Source organism: Salmo salar, unplaced genomic scaffold (assembly GCF_905237065.1).
Source record: "Salmo salar unplaced genomic scaffold, Ssal_v3.1, whole genome shotgun sequence".
NCBI lineage: Eukaryota > Metazoa > Chordata > Actinopteri > Salmoniformes > Salmonidae > Salmo > Salmo salar.
The window spans coordinates 117501-133846 of NW_025548626.1; the positions used below are offsets into that span (position 1 = coordinate 117501).

At 51.4% G+C, this 16346-nt stretch overlaps 1 pseudogene; it reads left to right on the top strand.

The window, feature by feature from the left end:
- The window catches only part of LOC123733180 (TBC1 domain family member 1-like), a 74346-nt pseudogene extending 64551 nt beyond the window's left edge, over nt 1-9795 (top strand).
- Nucleotides 9796-16346: the final 6551 nt, after the last annotated feature.

A 16346-nucleotide genomic window follows, 5' to 3' on the forward strand; every position in this document is an offset into this window, starting at 1 on the left:
TGGGGGGGTCTATAGTAGACTGGTGGGGGGGGTCTATAGTAGACTGGTGGGGGGTCTATAGTAGACTGGTGGAGGGGGTCTATAGTAGACTGGTGGGGGGGTCTATAGTAGACTGGTGGGGGGGTCTATAGTAGACTGGTGGGGGGGTCTATAGTAGACTGGGTTAGACTGGTGGGGAGGTCTATAGTAGACTGGTGGGGGGGTCTATAGTAGACTGGTGGTGGGGGTCTATAGTAGACTGGTGGGGGGTCTATAGTAGACTGGGTTAGACTGGTGGGGAGGTCTATAGTAGACTGGTGGTGGGGGTCTATAGTAGACTGGTGGTGGGGGTCTATAGTAGACTGGTGGGGGGTCTATAGTAGACTGGTGGGGGGTCTATAGTAGACTGCTGGGGGGGTCTATAGTAGACTGGTGGGTGGGGGGGTCTATAGTAGACTGGTGGTGGGTCTATAGCAGACTGGTGGGGGCGGTCTATAGTAGACTGGTGGGGGGCGGTCTATAGTAGACTGGTGGGGGCGGTCTATAGTAGACTGGTGGGGGCGGTCTATAGTAGACTGGTCTGGGGGTCTATAGTAGACTGGTGGGGGGGTCTATAGTAGACTGGTGGTGGGAGGGTCTATAGTAGACTGGTGGTGGGAGGGTCTATAGTAGACTGGTGGTGGGGGTCTATAGTAGACTGGTGGGGGGGGTCTATAGTAGACTGGTGGTGGGAGGGTCTATAGTAGACTGGTGGTGGGAGGGTCTATAGTAGACTGGTGGGGGGGTCTATAGTAGACTGGTGGGGGGGTCTATAGTAGACTGGTGGGGGGGGTCTATAGTAGACTGGTGGTGGGAGGGTCTATAGTAGACTGGTGGTGGGAGGGTCTATAGTAGACTGGTGGGGGGGGTCTATAGTAGACTGGTGGGGGGTCTATAGTAGACTGGTGGTGGGAGGGTCTATAGTAGACTGGTGGGGGGGGTCTATAGTAGACTGGTGGGGGGGTCTATAGTAGACTGGTGGGGGGTCTATAGTAGACTGGTGGGGGGGGTCTATAGTAGACTGGTGGGGGGGGTCTATAGTAGACTGGTGGGGGGGGTCTATAGTAGACTGGTGGGGGGGGTCTATAGTAGACTGGTGGTGGGAGGGTCTATAGTAGACTGGTGGTGGGAGGGTCTATAGTAGACTGGTGGGGGGGGGTCTATAGTAGACTGGTGGGGGGGTCTATAGTAGACTGGTGGTGGGAGGGTCTATAGTAGACTGGTGGGGGGTCTATAGTAGACTGGTGGGGGGGTCTATAGTAGACTGGTGGGGGGGGTCTATAGTAGACTGGTGGTGGGAGGGTCTATAGTAGACTGGTGGGGGGGTCTATAGTAGACTGGTGGGGGGGGTCTATAGTAGACTGGTGGGGGGTCTATAGTAGACTGGTGGGGGGGTCTATAGTAGACTGGTGGGGGGGTCTATAGTAGACTGGTGGTGGGAGGGTCTATAGTAGACTGGTGGGGGGGGTCTATAGTAGACTGGTGGGGGGGTCTATAGTAGACTGGTGGTGGGAGGGTCTATAGTAGACTGGTGGGGGGGTCTATAGTAGACTGGTGGGGGGGGTCTATAGTAGACTGGTGGGGGGGGTCTATAGTAGACTGGTGGTGGGAGGGTCTATAGTAGACTGGTGGGGGGGGGTCTATAGTAGACTGGTGGGGGGGGTCTATAGTAGACTGGTGGGGGGGTCTATAGTAGACTGGTGGGGGGGGTCTATAGTAGACTGGGTTAGACTGGTGGGGAGGTCTATAGTAGACTGGTGGTGGGGGTCTATAGTAGACTGGTGGTGGGGGTCTATAGTAGACTGGTGGGGGGGGTCTATAGTAGACTGGTGGGGGGGTCTATAGTAGACTGCTGGGGGGGTCTATAGTAGACTGGTGGGTGGGGGGGTCTATAGTAGACTGGTGGTGGGTCTATAGCAGACTGGTGGGGGGCGGTCTATAGTAGACTGGTGGGGGCGGTCTATAGTAGACTGGTGGGGGGCGGTCTATAGTAGACTGGTGGGGGGGTCTATAGTAGACTGGTGGGGGGGCTATAGTAGACTGGTGGGGGGGTCTATAGTAGACTGGTGGGGGGTCTATAGCAGACTGGTGGGGGGGTCTATAGTAGACTGGTGGGGGGTCTATAGTAGACTGGTGGAGGGGTCTATAGTAGACTGGTGGGGGGGTCTATAGTAGACTGGTGGGGGGGTCTATAGTAGACTGGTGGGGGGTCTATAGTAGACTGGGTTAGACTGGTGGGGAGGTCTATAGTAGACTGGTGGGGGGGTCTATAGTAGACTGGTGGTGGGGGTCTATAGTAGACTGGTGGGGGGTCTATAGTAGACTGGGTTAGACTGGTGTGGAGGTCTATAGTAGACTGGTGGTGGGGGTCTATAGTAGACTGGTGGTGGGGGTCTATAGTAGACTGGTGGGGGGGTCTATAGTAGACTGGTGGGGGGGTCTATAGTAGACTGCTGGGGGGGTCTATAGTAGACTGGTGGGTGGGGGGTCTATAGTAGACTGGTGGTGGGTCTATAGCAGACTGGTGGGGGCGGTCTATAGTAGACTGCTGGGGGCGGTCTATAGTAGACTGGTGGGGGCGGTCTATAGTAGACTGGTGGGGGCGGTCTATAGTAGACTGGTTGGGGGGCGGTCTATAGTAGACTGGTGGGGGGGTCTATAGTAGACTGGTGGGGGGGCTATAGTAGACTGGTGGGGGGGTCTATAGTAGACTGGTGGGGGGTCTATAGCAGACTGGTGGGGGGGGTCTATAGCAGACTGGTGGTGGGTCTATAGCAGACTGGTGGGGGCGGTCTATAGTAGACTGGTGGGGGCGGTCTATAGTAGACTGGTGGGGGCGGTCTATAGTAGACTGGTGGGGGGGTCTATAGTAGACTGGTGGGGGGGGCTATAGTAGACTGGTGGGGGGGTCTATAGTAGACTGGTGGGGGGGTCTATAGCAGACTGGTGGGGGGTCTATAGTAGACTGGTGGGGGGGTCTATAGTAGACTGGTGGGGGGTCTATAGTAGACTGGTGGAGGGGGTCTATAGTAGACTGGTGGGGGGTCTATAGTAGACTGGTGGGGGGGGTCTATAGTAGACTGGTGGGGGGTCTATAGTAGACTGGGTTAGACTGGTGGGGAGGTCTATAGTAGACTGGTGGGGGGGGTCTATAGTAGACTGGTGGTGGGGGTCTATAGTAGACTGGGTGGGGGGGTCTATAGTAGACTGGGTTAGACTGGTGGGGAGGTCTATAGTAGACTGGTGGTGGGGGTCTATAGTAGACTGGTGGTGGGGGTCTATAGTAGACTGGTGGGGGGGTCTATAGTAGACTGGGTGGGGGGGTCTATAGTAGACTGCTGGGGGGGTCTATAGTAGACTGGTGGGTGGGGGGTCTATAGTAGACTGGTGGTGGGTCTATAGCAGACTGGTGGGGGCGGTCTATAGTAGACTGGTGGGGGCGGTCTATAGTAGACTGGTGGGGGGGTCTATAGTAGACTGGTGGGGGGGGCTATAGTAGACTGGTGGGGGAGTCTATAGTAGACTGGTGGGGGGGTCTATAGCAGACTGGTGGGGGGTCTATAGCAGACTGGTGGGGGGGTCTATAGCAGACTGGTGGGGGGGGTCTATAGCAGACTGGTGGGGGGGGTCTATAGCAGACTGGTGGGGGGGTCTATAGCAGACTGGTGGGGGGGTTCTATAGCAGACTGGTGAGGGGGTTCTATAGCAGACTGGTGGGGGGGTCTATAGCAGACTGGTGGGGGGGTCTATAGCAGACTGGTGGGGGGGTTCTATAGTAGACTGGTGGGGGGGTCTATAGTAGACTGGTGGGGGGGGTCTATAGTAGACTGGTGGGGGGGTCTATAGCAGACTGGTGGGGGGGGTCTATAGCAGACTGGTGGGGGGCTTCTATAGTAGACTGGTGGGGGGGTTCTATAGTAGACTGGTGGGGGGGTCTATAGCAGACTGGTGGGGGGGTCTATAGTAGATTCAAAAATTCTCAATTCAAATATTTAAGATTCTTGAAAATATATGTGTAATACATCAAAATAAAGCTTAACTTGTTGTTAATTCTGCCACCGTGTCAGATTTCAAAAAGGCTTTACGGCGAAAGCAAACCATGTGATTATCTGAGTTCGGAGCTCAGCAGACATAACATTACAAACAGTGACCAGCTAAGTAGATTAAGTCACGAAAGGCGCGCTCTCGGTCTCGCGCAGAAAAGAGCTCTGAGGACATCCCACTATCCACTCACTCAATGTTGTCATTCTCCCTCATTTTTCAGAATAAAAGCCTGAAACAATGTCTGAAGACTGTTCACAACTAGTGGAAGCCATAGGGAACTGAATCTGGGTCCTATCCCTTTAAATGGTGGATAGGCTTTAATTGGAACATAGCCATTTCAAAGTAATGGCACTTCCTGGATTGGTTTTCCTCAGTTTTAGAAACTTCAGAGTGTTTTCTATCCAAATAATTATATGAATATTCTAGCTTCTGGGCCTGAGTAGCAGGCAGTTTACTCTGGGCACGCTTTTCATCCGGAGGTGAAAATACTGCCCCCTACCCCTAGTGAGGTTAACAAATGACACTTTATTAACAACAGACACTTTATTAACAACAGACACTTTATTAACAACAGACACTTTATTAACAGACACTGAGAGAACAGCGGTGTGTTTTCCAGGTATTCTGGCGGCAGGGGAGTGGTGCTCTCAAAACACTACTTCCTGGAAACAGAGAACTTCACCCTTGTACAACATTACACACACACACACACACACACACACACACACTCTCACACCTCTCTCTCTCACTCACTCGCTCTCTCTCTCACACGCTCTCTCTCACTCTCTCTCTCACACTCTCTCCTCTCTCTCTCACACACACACACACACACTCACAGACTCACACAGAAACACACACACAGAAACACACACACAGAAACTCTCTCTGTCTCTCTCTCTCTGTCTCTCTCTCTCTGTCTCTCTCTGTCTCTGTCTCTGTCTCTCTCTCTCTGTCTCTCTCTCTCTCTCTGTCTCTGTCTCTGTCTCTCTCTCTCTCTCTCTCTGTCTCTCTCTCTCTCTCTCTCTCTCTGTCTCTGTCTCTGTCTCTGTCTCTCTCTCTCTCTCTCTCTCTCTCTCTCACACACTCTGTCACATTCTCTCTCTCACACAGAAACACACTCTCACACGCTAAAAGGTTCAGCCTGTCTGTTTCAGGAGGCCTGAGGATACTGATCATTTAACAACTGAGTTACAGCGATTACAGCCCCCAGGTGGCTGGTGGCACCTCCACTGGGGAGGACAGGCTCGGAGTAAACGCTGGAACGGAATCCATGGAATGGAATCAGCTACACCAACCCTGTGGTGTCCATGTTGATGCCGTTCCAGACATTATTATGAGCTGTCCTCCCGTCTTCAGGGGGCCCCCCCTCCCCTGAGCTGTCCTCCCGTCTTCAGGGGGCCCCCCCTCCCCTGAGCTGTCCTCCCGTCTTCAGGGGGCCCCCCTTCCCCTGAGCTGTCCTCCCGTCTTCAGGGGCCCCCCCCTCCCCTGAGCTGTCCTCCCGTCTTCAGGGGGGCCCCCCCTCCCCTGAGCTGTCCTCCCGTCTTCAGGGGGCCCCCCCTCCCCTGAGCTGTCCTCCCGTCTTCAGGGGGGCCCCCCCTCCCCTGAGCTGTCCTCCCGTCTTCAGGGGCCCCCCCTTCCCCTGAGCTGTCCTCCCGTCTTCAGGGGCCCCCCCTCCCCTGAGCTGTCCTCCCGTCTTCAGGGGCCCCCCTCCCCTGAGCTGTCCTCCCGTCTTCAGGGGCCCCCCCCCTCCCCTGAGAGCCAGACTGAATGACCTCTTCAGGCCCCCCCCCCGAGCACCAGGGGGGGGGGCCCTGTGTAAACTTAGAGACTGACTGTAACTGGCAATCAGGACATCATCCTATCTGACACTGTGTGTGTGTGTGTGTGTGTGTGTGTGTGTGTGTGTGTGTGTGTGTGTGTAGGTGTGTGAGATGGACCTGTCCAAACAGCTGCAGGCGTACGAGGTGGAGTACCGCGTCTTACAGGACGAGCTGTGTGACACGCCCGCTCACCTCAACCAATCGCAGCGCACCGCCCAGCTGGAACGCACCAATCAGAGCCTCCGACAGCAAAACCTCGACCTGCTGGAAGAACTGCAGGTACACAAACCAAACCAAATGTATTTTTATATAGCCCTTCGTACATCAGCTGATATTCTCAAAGTGCTGTACAGAAACCCAGCCTAAAACCCCCAAACAGCAAGCAAAGCATGTGAAAGAAGCACGGTGGCTAGGAAAAACTCCCTAGGAAAAACTCCCTAGAAAGGCCAAAAACCTAGGAAGAAACCTAGAGAGGAACCAGGCTATGAGGGGTGGCCAGTCCTCTTCTGGCTGTGCAGGGTGGATATTATAACAGAACATGGTCAAAATGTTAAAATGTTAAAATGTTCATAAATGACCAGCATGGTCAAATAATAATAATCATAGTAGTTGTCGAGGGTGCAACAAGCACGTCCGGTGAACAGGTCAGGGTTCCATAGCCGCAGGCAGAACAGTTGAAACTGGAGCAGCAGCACGGCCAGGTGGACTGGGGACAGCAAGGAGTCATCATACCAGGTAGTCCTGAGGCATGGTCCTAGGGCTCAGGTCCTCCGAGAGAAAGACAGAAAGAGAGAATTAGAGAGAGCCTATTTAAATACACACAGGACACCGGATAAGACAAGAGAAATACTCCAGATGTAACAGACTGACCCTAGCCCCCCGACACATAAACTACTGCAGCATAAATACTGGAGGCTGAGACAGGAGGGATCAGAAGACACTGTGGCCCCATCCGATGATACCCCGGACAGGGCCAAACAGGCAGGATATAACCCCACCCACTTTGCCAAAGCACAGCCCCCACACCACTAGAGGGATGTCTCCAACCACCAACTTACCGTCCTAAGACAAGGCCGAGTATAGCCCACAACGATCTCCGCCATGGCACAACCCAAGGGGGGGGCGCCAACCCAGACAGGAAGACCACGTCAGTGACTCAACCCACTCAAGTGACGCACCCCTCCCATGGACGGCATGGAAGAACACCAGTAGGCCAGTGACTCAGCCTCTGTAAAAGGGTTAGAGGCAGAGAATCCCAGTGGAAAGAGGGGAACCGGCAAGGCAGAGACAGCAAGGGCGGTTCGTTGCTCCAGCCTTTCCGTTCACCTTCACACTCCTGGGCCAGACTACACTCAATCATAGGACCTACTGAAGAGATAAGTCTTCAGTAAAGACTTAAAGTTTGAGACTGAGTCTGCGTCTCTCACATGGGTAGGCAGACCTTTCCATAAAAATTGAGCTCTATAGGAGAAAGCCCTGCTTCTAGCCATTTGCTTAGAAATTCTAGGGACAATTAGGAGGCCTGCGTCTTGTGACCGTAGCGTACGTGTAGGTATGTACGGCAGGACCAAATCGGAAAGATAGGTAGGAGCAAGCCCATGTAATGCTTTGTAGGTTAGCAGTAAAACCTTGAAATCAGCCCTTGCCTTAACAAGAAGCCAGTGTAGGGAGGCTAACACTGGAGTAATATGATCAAATTTTTTGGTTCTAGTCAGGATTCTAGCAGCCGTATTTAGCACTAACTGAAGTTTATTTAGTGCTTTATCCGGGTAGCCGGAAAGTAGAGCATTGCAGTAGTCCAGCCTAGAAGTAACAAAAGCATGGATTAATATTTCTGTGTCATTTTTGGACAGAAAGTTTCAGATTTTTGCAATGTTACGTAGATGGAAAAAAGCTGTCCTTGAAACAGTCTTGATATGTTCTTCAAAAGAGAGATCAGGGTCCAGAGTAACGCCGAGGTCCTTCACAGTTTTATTTGAGACGACTGTACAACCATCCAGATTAATTGTCAGATTCAACAGAAGATCTCTTTGTTTCTTGGGACCTAGAACAAGCATCTCTGTTTTGTCCGAGTTTAAAAGTAGAAAGTTTGCAGCCATCCACTTCTTTATGTCTGAAACACAGGCTTCTAGCGAGGGCAATTTTGGGGCTTCACCATGTTTCATTGAAATGTACAGCTGTGTGTCGTCCGCATAGCAGTGAAATTTAACATTATGTTTTCGAATGACATCCCCAAGAGGTAAAATATATAGTGAAAACAATAGTGGTCCTAAAACGGAACCTTGAGGAACACCGAAATTTACAATTGATTTGTCAGAGGACAAACCATCTACAGAGACAAACTGATATCTTTCCGACAGATAAGATCTAAACCAGGCCAGAACTTGTCCATGTAGACCAATTTGGGTTTCCAATCTCTCCAAAAGAATGTGGTGATCGATGGTATCAAAAGCGGCACTAAGATCTAGGAGCACGAGGACAGACGCAGAGCCTCGGTCTGACGTCATTAAAAGGTCATTTACCACCTTCACAAGTGCAGTCTCAGTGCTATGATGTGGTCTAAAACCAGACTGAAGCGTTTCGTATACATTGTTAGTCTTCAGGAAGGCAGTGAGTTGCTGTGCAACAGCTTTTTCTAAAATGTTTTGAGAGGAATGGAAGATTCGATTTAGGCCGATAGTTTTTTATATAATTTCTGGATCAAGATTCGGCTTTTTCAAGAGAGGCTTTATTACTGCCACTTTTAGTGAGCTTGGTACACATCCGGTGGATAGAGAGCCGTTTATTATGTTCAACATAGGAGGGCCAAGCACAGGAAGCAGCTCTTTCACTAGTTTAGTTGGAATAGGGTCCAGTATGCAGCTTGAGGGTTTAGAGGCCATGATTATTTTCATCACACACACACACACACACACACACACACACACACACACACACACTAAACACACGTTTTGTTTCTCTCCAGGTGTCCCAGGCTCGTGTGTGTCGCCTGGACGTGCAGGTGGAGGGGCTGGCCCAATCAGAGGCTCTGCTGAGAGAACAGGTGTTCCGATTGGAGGAGGAGAGGAATGGACTGCGTGACGCTGTCACACACCTACACACACTCCTCACCGCGCCGGGAATACACACACACACACTCCTCACCGCGCCGGGAATACACACACACACACTCCTCACCGCGCCGGGAATACACACACACACACTCCTCACCGCGCCGGGAATACACACACACACAACGCTAGGAGACTTCAACCTGGACACGCACACACACTCCGCTGCCGACGCAGACGGACAGGCAGACGGACAGGCAGACGGACAGGCAGACGGACAGGCAGACGGACAGGGAGACGGGCAGGGAGACGGGCAGGGAGACGGGCAGGGAGACGGGCAGGGAGACGGGCAGGGAGACGGACAGGCAGACGGACAGGCAGACGGACAGAGAGTGGATGTCCCCGCCAGAGAGGGGCAAAGGCTGGGTAACGTACCCCAGAGAGAGGGGCCCAGACTGGGGCAAGGTACAGCGACGTCCTCCCCTCTACTCCCTCATCCACTGGCTCTATCAGAACACTGATGAGTCTCCCAGAGGGCTCTTCTCCTGGTCTAAACTGTAGAAATGAGGGATTTCTCTGATTCTTCTCTGGGCCTTTTTCTCCACACAGCCGTCCTATACAGTTGTTATTGCAGCTGGATGTGTGTGTCTCTGTGTGTGTGTGTGTGTGTGTGTGTGTGTGTGGAAATGTGTTTATTGCACTGTCCTGGCCATAGGAAACATTTTTTTATACACTATATATATGCAACAACATCAACAACAACAAAAAAGTGGTCTAAGGCACTGCATCTCCGTTGCGAAGAGGTGTCACTACAGTCCCTGGTTCGAATCCAGGCTGTATCACATCCGGCTGTGATTGGGAGTCCCAGTGGGGGGGTGGGGGGGGGCATGATTTGGCCGAGCGTCGTCCTGGTTTGGCCGTTATTGTAAATAAGAATGTGTTCTTAACTGACTTGCCTTGTTAAATAAAGAGTCACAACAACCAAAGATACTGTCATGACAACTACAGTACAGCCAAAGCCCTGGACTCCAGCCCCCATGATGCCGAGAGAGAGAGAGAGAGAGAGAGAGAGAGAGAGAGAGAGAGAGAGAGAGAGAGAGAGAGAGAGAGAGAGAGAGAGAGAGAGAGAGAGAGAGAGAGAGAGAGAGAGAGAGAGAGAGAGAGAGAGAGAGAGAGAGAGAGAGAGAGAGAGAGAGAGAGAGAGAGAGAGAGAGAGAGAGAGAGAGAGAGAGAGAGAGAGAGAGAGAGAGAGAGAGAGAGAGAGAGAGAGAGAGAGAGAGAGAGAGAGAGAGAGAGAGAGAGAGCCCTACTCTCTGCTATGCAACATGGATGGTCATATGACAGACTATGAGAGAGAACCAACACTTACGATTCCTCTGTGTGTGTGTTGTGATAACTCACAGCCTTTTGTTCCTGATTGAAATGTAAATCTGTTGCTATGACTCAACTTCCTGATTGACACTGTAAATCTGTTGCTATGACTCAACTTCCTGATTGACACTGTAAATCTGTTGCTATGACTCAACTTCCTGATTGACACTGTAAATCTGTTGCTATGACTCAACTTCCTGATTGACACTGTAAATCTGTTGCTATGACTCAACTTCCTGATTGACACTGTAAATCTGTTGCTATGACTCAACTTCCTGATTGACACTGTAAATCTGTTGCTATGACTCAACTTCCTGATTGACACTGTAAATCTGTTGCTATGACTCAACTTCCTGATTGACACTGTAAATCTGTTGCTATGACTCAACTTCCTGATTGACACTGTAAATCTGTTGCTATGACTCGTGACTGTCCTTCCACGTGATGTTTATTATTCTCATTACTCTGTTGTTATTTCTATATACTTTGAACAACAATACATTTCATATCCTTTGACTAAATTCACCAGATCAGATGTATTCTTTGTGTGAGTGGGTGGGTGGGTGAGTGGGTGGGTGAGTGGGTGGGTGGGTGGGTGGGTGAGTGATTGAGTGGGTGATTGAGTGATTGAGTGGGTGGGTGAGTGATTGATTGAGTGGGTGAGTGATTGATTGAGTGGGTGAGTGATTGAGTGGGTGGGTGAGTGAGTGATTGAGTGGGTGGGTGAGTGAGTGATTGAGTGGGTTGGTGAGTGATTGGGTGGGTGGGTGGGTGAGTGATTGAGTGGGTGGGTGGGTGAGTGATTGAGTGGGTGAGTGAGTGATTGGGTGGGTGAGTGATTGGGTGGGTGGGTGATTGAGTGGGTGGGTGAGTGAGTGAGTGTGTGGGTGAGTGATTGAGTGTGTGGGTGAGTGAGTGATTGGGTGGGTGGGTGATTGAGTGGGTGGGTGGGTGATTGAGTGGGTGGGTGGGTGAGTGATTGGGTGGGTGGGTGGGTGAGTGATTGAGTGGGTGAGTGATTGAGTGGGTGGGTGGGTGAGTGATTGAGTGGGTGAGTGATTGAGTGGGTGAGTGATTGGGTGAGTGGGTGGGTGAGTGGGTGGGTGGGTGAGTGAGTGATTGGGTGAGTGATTGAGTGAGTGGGTGGGTGGGTGAGTGATTGGGTGGGTGAGTGAGTGATTGAGTGGGTGGGTGAGTGAGTGATTGAGTGGGTGGGTGAGTGGGTGGGTGGGTGGGTGGGTGAGTGATTGAGTGGGTGATTGAGTGATTGAGTGGGTGGGTGAGTGATTGATTGAGTGGGTGAGTGATTGATTGAGTGGGTGAGTGATTGAGTGGGTGGGTGAGTGAGTGATTGAGTGGGTGGGTGAGTGAGTGATTGAGTGGGTTGGTGAGTGATTGGGTGGGTGGGTGGGTGAGTGATTGAGTGGGTGGGTGGGTGAGTGATTGAGTGGGTGAGTGAGTGATTGGGTGGGTGAGTGATTGGGTGGGTGGGTGATTGAGTGGGTGGGTGAGTGAGTGAGTGTGTGGGTGAGTGATTGAGTGTGTGGGTGAGTGAGTGATTGGGTGGGTGGGTGATTGAGTGGGTGGGTGGGTGATTGAGTGGGTGGGTGGGTGAGTGATTGGGTGGGTGGGTGGGTGAGTGATTGAGTGGGTGAGTGATTGAGTGGGTGGGTGGGTGAGTGATTGAGTGGGTGAGTGATTGAGTGGGTGAGTGATTGGGTGAGTGGGTGGGTGAGTGGGTGGGTGGGTGAGTGAGTGATTGGGTGAGTGATTGAGTGAGTGGGTGGGTGGGTGAGTGATTGGGTGGGTGGGTGAGTGATTGGGTGGGTGAGTGAGTGATTGGGTGAGTGATTGAGTGACTGGGTGGGTGAGTGATTGGGTGGGTGGGTGGGTGAGTGATTGGGTGGGTGGGTGAGTGACTGGGTGACTGGGTTTGTCCAGTACTGCTCATCTTCTAAGGTTCTTTGTGAATACCCTTTTTTTCTCCCCAACAATTTCTGCCGACCCACAAATCTGACACGACCTTAAAATCGCTACATTGTCATTTTTACATCAGAAAATAACCTTCATTTACATTTTCATCTTTATCAAAATGAAAAGAAACCGTTAAATACATTTACTCAACACAATGTATCTTTCTCATGTCCCGTACAATCTTTAGTCTTAAATCTTTGTTGAAAATGTTTTATTTTATTTATTTATTAATTAAATAAAATGTTGGCGACCCCACTGCAGTCCCCCCCCAACGTTCAATACCACTGCCCCCCCCCAACGTTCAATACCACTGTCCCCCCCCCAACGTTCAATACCACAGTCCCCCCCAACGTTCAATACCACTGTCCAACATGGTTCAACCCAAATCTACAGGACCTGGGGCTCTGGAAACCACTGGGAGGGGAGGACAAACAGACTGCTGTGTGTGTGTGTGTGTGTGTGTGTGTGTGTGTTGAGGACTGACTGTTAAGCTACTTTTCCAGTCGACTGGAGCTCAAGAGGGCGAATTCACCCTTCATCTACTCTCATGCCTACACCGTGTGTGTGTGTGTGTGTGTGTGTGTGTGTGTGTGCGCGTGTGTGTGCGTGCCAACCAAATGAGTCTGCCAGGACTGGTGCCCTGGGTTTATTTTGGCTCTCTTTCCTACACCGCGCCCTGCCCTGCCTCTCTCTCTCCTCCCTCCCTCCTCTCTCCACACCCTGCCCTGCCTCTCTCGCTCCTCCCTCCCTCTCTCTTCTCTCCTCCCTCCCTCCTCTCTCCACGCCCTGCCCTGCCTCTCTCTCTTCTCTCCTCCCTCCCTCCTCTCTTCTCTCCTCCCTCTCTCCTCTCTCCACGCCCTGCCCTGCCTCTCTTCTCTCCTCCCTCCCTCCCTCCCTCCTCTCTCCTCCCTCTCTCTTCTCTCCTCCCTCTCTCTTCTCTCCTCCCTCTCTCCTCTCTCCACGCCCTGCCCTGCCTCTCTCTCTCCTCCCTCTCTCTTCTCTCCTCCCTCTTTCTTCTCTCCTCTCTCCACGCCCTGCCTCTCTCTCTTCTCTCTCCTCCCTCTCGCTTCTCTCCTCCCTCCCTCCTCTCTTCTCTCCTCCCTCCCTCCTCTCTCCACGCCCCTGCCCTGCCTCTCTCTCTCCTCCCTCCCTCTCTCTTCTCTCCTCCCTCTTTCTTCTCTCCTCTCTCCACGCCCTGCCCTGCCTCTCTTCTCTCCTCCCTCCCTCCCTCCCTCCTCTCTCCTCCCTCTCTCTTCTCTCCTCCCTCTCTCTTCTCTCCTCCCTCTCTCCTCTCTCCACGCCCTGCCCTGCCTCTCTCTCTCCTCCCTCTCTCTTCTCTCCTCCCTCTTTCTTCTCTCCTCTCTCCACGCCCTGCCTCTCTCTCTTCTCTCCTCCCTCTCGCTTCTCTCCTCCCTCCCTCCTCTCTTCTCTCCTCCCTCCCTCCTCTCTCCACGCCCTGCCCTGCCTCTCTCTCTCCTCCCTCCCTCTCTCTTCTCTCCTCCCTCTTTCTTCTCTCCTCTCTCCACGCCCTGCCTCTCTCTCTTCTCTCCTCCCTCTCTCCCCTCTCTCCTCTCTCTCTCCCCTCTCTCCAATACAATTTTAAGGTTGCTTTATTGGCATGGGGGAAACATATGTTTACATTGCCAAAGCAAGTGAAGTAGATAATAAACAATAAAAAAATTAAATAACAGTAAACATTCATCACAAAAGTTTCCCAAAAAAATAAAGACATTTCAAATGTCATTATGTCTATATACAGCGAGTCTGATATTATAACTGATCAGAAAGGTCTTTGACCGTAGAGGAGATGAGGCCACATTCACACCTTGATTCAGTATATTATAATCCACCTGTAATTAATCATTAATGGTAGATCTTAAACAGGGTTATAAAATAACCTTAGAAAGTCACACCGTCAAGAGAGTGTTTCAACATCACGTCACGTAGACTGGGTGTCAGGGCTGTCTGTAGGTAAAGAGAGAGTTTCATCATCACGTAGACTGGGTGTCGCGGCTGTCTGAAGGTAAAGAGAGTTTCATCATCACGTAGACTGGGTGTCAGGGCTGTCTGAAGGTAAAGAGAGTGTTTCAACATCACGTCACGTAGACTGGGTGTCAGGGCTGTCTGAAGGTAAAGAGAGTGTTTCAACATCACGTCACGTAGACTGGGTGTCGCGGCTGTCTGAAGGTAAAGAGAGAGTTTCATCATCACGTAGACTGGGTGTCGTGGCTGTCTGAAGGTAAAGAGAGTATCATCATCACGTAGACTGGGTGTCAGGACTGTCTGAAGGTAAAGAGAGAGTATCATCATCACGTAGACTGGGTGTCAGGGCTGTCTGAAGGTAAAGAGAGTTTCATCATCACGTAGACTGGGTGTCAGGGCTGTCTGAAGGTAAAGAGAGAGTTTCATCATCACGTAGACTGGGTGTCAGGGCTGTCTGAAGGTAAAGAGAGTTTCATCATCACGTAGACTGGGTGTCAGGGCTGTCTGAAGGTAAAGAGAGAGTATCATCATCACGTAGACTGGGTGTCAGGGCTGTCTGAAGGTAAAGAGAGAGTTTCAACATCACGTAGACTGGGTGTCAGGGCTGTCTGAAGGTAAAGAGAGTTTCATCATCACGTAGACTGGGTGTCAGGGCTGTCTGAAGGTAAAGAGAGTGTTTCATCATCACGTAGACTGGGTGTCAGGGCTGTCTGAAGGTAAAGAGAGTTTCATCATCACGTAGACTGGGTGTCAGGGCTGTCTGAAGGTAAAGAGAGTTTCATCATCACGTAGACTGGGTGTCAGGGCTGTCTGAAGGTAAAGAGAGTTTCATCATCACGTAGACTGGGTGTCAGGGCTGTCTGAAGGTAAAGAGAGTTTCATCATCACGTAGACTGGGTGTCAGGGCTGTCTGAAGGTAAAGAGAGAGTTTCATCATCACGTAGACTGGGTGTCAGGGCTGTCTGAAGGTAAAGAGAGTATCAACATCACGTAGACTGGGTGTCAGGGCTGTCTGAAGGTAAAGAGAGTGTTTCAACATCATGTCACGTAGACTGGGTGTCAGGGCTGTCTGAAGGTAAAGAGAGTTTCATCATCACGTAGACTGGGTGTCAGGGCTGTCTGAAGGTAAAGAGAGTTTCATCATCACGTAGACTGGGTGTCAGGGCTGTCTGAAGGTAAAGAGAGAGTTTCATCATCACGTAGACTGGGTGTCAGGGCTGTCTGAAGGTAAAGAGAGAGTTTCATCATCACGTAGACTGGGTGTCAGCGCTGTCTGAAGGTAAAGAGAGAGTTTCATCATCACGTAGACTGGGTGTCAGGGCTGTCTGAAGGTAAAGAGAGTGTTTCAACATCACGTAGACTGGGTGTCAGGGCTGTCTGAAGGTAAAGAGAGAGTTTCATCATCACGTAGACTGGGTGTCAGCGCTGTCTGAAGGTAAAGAGAGAGTTTCATCATCACGTAGACTGGGTGTCAGGGCTGTCTGAAGGTAAAGAGAGTGTTTCATCATCACGTAGACTGGGTGTCAGGGCTGTCTGAAGGTAAAGAGAGTGTTTCAACATCACGTAGACTGGGTGTCAGGGCTGTCTGAAGGTAAAGAGAGTATCAACATCACGTAGACTGGGTGTCAGGGCTGTCTGAAGGTAAAGAGAGAGTTTCATCATCACGTAGACTGGGTGTCGCGGCTGTCTGAAGGTAAAGAGAGAGTTTCATCATCACGTAGACTGGGTGTCAGGGCTGTCTGAAGGTAAAGAAAGAGTTTCATCATCACGTAGACTGGGTGTCAGGGCTGTCTGAAGGTAAAGAGAGTTTCATCATCACGTAGACTGGGTGTCAGGGCTGTCTGAAGGTAAAGAGAGAGTTTCATCATCACGTAGACTGGGTGTCAGGGCTGTCTGAAGGTAAAGAGTTTCATCATCACGTAGACTGGGTGTCAGGGCTGTCTGAAGGTAAAGAGAGTGTTTCAACATCACGTCACGTAGACTGGGTGTCAGGGCTGTCTGAAGGTAAAGAGAGAGTATCATCATCACGTAGACTGGGTGTCAGGGCTGTCTGAAGGTAAAGAGAGAGTTTCATCATCACGTAGAC